The sequence below is a fragment of the Schistocerca nitens genome, chromosome 8 (genome assembly GCF_023898315.1).
Source record: "Schistocerca nitens isolate TAMUIC-IGC-003100 chromosome 8, iqSchNite1.1, whole genome shotgun sequence".
Taxonomy (NCBI): domain Eukaryota; kingdom Metazoa; phylum Arthropoda; class Insecta; order Orthoptera; family Acrididae; genus Schistocerca; species Schistocerca nitens.
In genome coordinates, this window is record NC_064621.1 from 406541272 (window position 1) to 406545665 (window position 4394).

Genomic DNA, 4394 nt, shown 5'->3' on the forward strand with positions numbered 1-4394 from the left:
GGACATGTCTCATCATATTGATTGGAGTCGTGTTATAGCAAGGAAAATGAGATTCTTTTATATTTAAAATTATAGGACTTCTTAATTTCGCATTAATTAATTTCTGGAAGCAATACTGTACGGTGCTGTAATCGTCAATCTTGTTCTAAAGTGTGAGATAAACTGAGAATTATTTTATATCACACACGTACATGTTGCAGTTATGTCTTTAAGCTGCTAGGGATATTAAACACAGTCTCACAGTACATTTATTGACTTATAAAATTTGTTAACAACAATCCAAAAATATGGTTCGAATGGCTCTGGGCGCTATAGGACTTAACGTCTGAGGTCATCAGTCCCCTTGAACCAACTGCTTAAACCTAACTAACCTAAGGACATCACACACATCCATGCCCGAGGCAGGATTCTAACATGCGACCGCAGCGGCCGCGCGGTTCCAGACTGTAGCGCCTAGAACCGTCTATCTAAGAACAATCCATCTAAGTTTGAGATTGACATAGTCACCTAATAGTACAGCACTACCAAGGGAAAATGAGCTGTATTATTCTTTTATGGGTCTATCTTTTCCACAAAGAGTAGTGCAATATGCTACAAAACTCTTTGGCAATCTAGTGATGGATATAATATGTCTGACGGATAGCAGAAGTGTTTTCAAATTTAGATTGAAAATGTTTCTTCGCGACAGTCCCCCTATACCAGAGACAAAAAACTGTAATTTTCCAGCATGTAGGAATATAAATACTACTTTTTATTCTTTTCAGCCGTATGTAAGTGTTATATGTTTGTTCTGTTGACACGTTCCACGTCACAACATTTGTTGAGCATCTGATATACTATCATCATACTTTTTCTTGATAACTCTATTTTCCATGCTGTAGATAATCTAAGTTACTACGCCATAGCTGTACGTAACTTCAGGAATTTGTTTTTTGTTTGTTCAAAATGTTCTTCTTTTCACTCTTCCATCATAGGTATGTTTTCTCCATTGGTGATTTCTTCCTACACCAAGATGATTGGCAATTTCATATCCGGATTCATGTTGTTGTCTGCATTTGTAAGCTGAACGCCGTATTTTCTTTTACAATAACTGCGCCATTTAGAAACCAAACATTGCTAAATGTTGGTCATCTTTAGTTTTACTATGCTTGCGAGGAATCCAGGGATGTTCCGCAAACTCTGTCAAATAGCAACTGCTGTTCCTTCGGCACTGTTAGAATGAAGCATTGGGAAACTTTGAAGTCCTAGGTCTTGAATTTCAATCTCTTAATTTAGGAACCACAACCGTGTCTCATCAGCATCAGTAATCTCGTTTCTTCTTAACAAAACTTGTTTCAGGTCAACGCCGATTCGAACGCTTGTTAGACAGAACTCATTTTCTTTCTTCCCGCGGTATTGGACAATCTTTTTCTCCTTGAAGCTGAAGATGATGTTCTCGACAGTCTACAGGCACTGATTTTATTAGAGGGTACCCAGAACTTCGAGCAAGACTTCGAAAAGGAAAACTGAGTGGAAGGAATGATGTTTAAGTCGGTTGAAAATAATTTGGAATAAGAATTGGCAGGGACATAAAGGGATTAAATCTAAATACCAAATTTAAATATAAGTTGGTTTATTCGACCTAATATAAAACAATAGAATTCTAGAGCACTTCCCTCTGAAGTGTTTTCCAATACTAAGCTGACAAGCCTCTTCCGGTCAGACAATGTTAAACTCTAACACTTCATGTTATTTTGCATGGAAGTGTGTCCGACGTTTTTGGTGAACATGCTTCTTTTTCCTCGAATCTACTGGATTGTATGTATTCGAATTCATACACAATTATTTATTTTCAGATTCATTTTAATATTTTATACTCATAGTTAACAATGGTGTCAAAAATATAGAACAACGTTGAAAAATTAAAAGACGAACCCAATGTGTTATTATATATGACAGTAGTACCTGTTCCCGAAAGAACAGTTACTGTGGATGACCATGCAGCTTTGCTAGAAATGAAATCATAATTAAATGGACACCCTAGCGGCAAAAAGGCGTTGATGTACTTCATTGGGGACATGTTGAAAATGTGTGCCCCGACCAGGACTCGAACCCGGGATCTCCTGCTTACATAGCAGACGCTCTATCCATCTGAGCCACCGCGGGCACAGAGCATAGTGCGTCTGCAGGGACTTATCCCTTGCACGCTCCCCGTGAGATCCACATTCCCAACATGTCCACACCACCACATTCGTAGTGCGCCTAATAGATGTTTGCCCATCATACTCATTACTCGTGGCAGATTAATCTACCAAGTCCCGTACGAGTTCGGGCATAGTGTGTGCGTTCGCACAAGAAGGTCAATGGCCGGGAAGCCATATTTTAATTATATCTGACAGTAGTACCTGTTCCTGAAAAAACAGTTACTGTGGATGACCATGCAGCTTTGCTAGAAATGAAATCATAATTAAATGGACACCCTAGCTGCAAATAGGCGTTGATGTACTTCATTGGGGACATGTTGAAAATGTGTGCCCCGACCGGGACTCGAACCCGGGATCTCCTGCTTACATGGCAGACGCTCTATCCATCTGAGCCACCGCGGGTACAGAGGATAGTGCGTCTGCAGGGACTTATCCCTTGCACGCTCCCTGTGAGATCCACATTCCCAACATGTCCACACCAACACATTCGTAGTGCGCCTAATAGATGTTTGCCCATCATACTCATTACTCGTGGCAGATTAATCTACCAAGTCCCGTACGAGTTCGGGCATAGTGTGTGCGTTCGCACAAGAAGGTCAATGGCCGGGAAGCCATATTTTAATTATATCTGACAGTAGTACCTGTTCCGGAAAGAACAGTTACTGTGGATGACCATGCAGCTTTGCTAGAAATGAAATCATAATTAAATGGACACCCTAGCTGCAAATAGGCGTTGATGTACTTCATTGGGGACATGTTGAAAATGTGTGCCCCGACCGGGACTCGAACCCGGGATCTCCTGCTTACATGGCAGACGCTCTATCCATCTGAGCCACCGCGGGCACAGGGGATAGTGCGTCTGCAGGGACTTATCCCTTGCACGCTCCCCGTGAGATGCACATTCCCAACATGTCCACACCACCACATTCGTAGTGCGCCTAATAGATGTTTGTCCATCATACTCATTACTCGTGGTGTCCATTTCTAGCAAAGCTGCATCGTCATCCACAGTAACTGTTCTTTCGGGAACAGGTACTACTGTCATATATAATTAAAATATGGCTTCCCGGCCATTGACCTTCTTGTGCGAACGCACACACTATGCCCGAACTCGTACGGGACTTGGTAGATTAATCTGCTACGAGTAATGAGTATGATGGGCAAACATCTATTAGGCGCACTACGAATGTGGTGGTGTGGACATGTTGGGAATGTGGATCTCACGGGGACCGTGCAAGGGATAAGTCCCTGCAGACGCACTATTCTCTCTGCCCGTGGTGGCTCAGATGGATAGAGCGTCTGCCATGTAAGCAGGAGATCCCGGGTTCCAGTCCCGGTAGCGGCACACATTTTCAACATGTCCCCAATGAAGTACATCAACGCCTATTTGCAGCTAGGGTGTCCATTTGATTATCATTTCAATGCGTTATTGTTGTTGAAGTGGCCTTTTTTCTATTACTGTTTATTGCAGCTCTCCACTCTTGTCTATCCTTTGTAAGCCTCTTCATTAAAATTGAAATTATGACGTTTTCGCAGTATGGTCACTTCAATGAAGCAAGCGATTAAATACTTTGGAACTGATTACATGTTCGTTACCAATAGCTTTGCAAACGTCACTATGTCAAGCAACTTGTTTGTTTTAACATATGTCTGAAACTAATTCTATCCACAAAAGGCTCACAATTGTATAAGACAGATAAATGTCTACTTTCTGCGGGCAGATACGAGTTTAAACTCCGCTAGGAACTAGCAAGACGGTATACCCGTCGCCTGGTTCTGTCAGCTAAGTTACATGACGACTCGGTAGCACCAAGTATCTGCTCCAAGCGAACTTTACCATGTTACAAAAATCTGAGGTGCGAGTTTAATTTGGTAATGTGGGATACCAGCATTTAACTCTATCTGTCTCCGCAACAGAACCACTGTTTGGGTACACTACTACAAAACTATCCACAAAGTGCCTCCTTAATGCAACATGAGTGCCCTAATTCGCATACGGTCTATAACTATGATCAGTTAGATGAAAGCGATGCGATCCCAAGGAACTTGCCACCTTTCAATGTCTCCATCGAAAGTGAGAGAGAACCCTGTTCAGATGCTGATGCGACAGAATTCCTTAAAAGGCACCAGCTCAGTCTATTTTTCCTATTACAATTCAATATTTATTTATATAAATTTCTGATTGTCTTGTCCCAGTCATGCTTTATAGCA

At 41.7% G+C, this 4394-nt stretch overlaps 1 non-coding gene across 1 annotated transcript; it reads right to left on the bottom strand.

Annotated features, from left to right (window-relative positions):
• Nucleotides 1-2951: 2951 nt before the first annotated feature.
• Trnat-ugu (transfer RNA threonine (anticodon UGU)) lies at nt 2952-3026 on the bottom strand. The gene has a single exon. It is a non-coding gene; the product is annotated as a tRNA-Thr (tRNA).
• Between the last annotated feature and the right edge of the window lie 1368 nt (nt 3027-4394).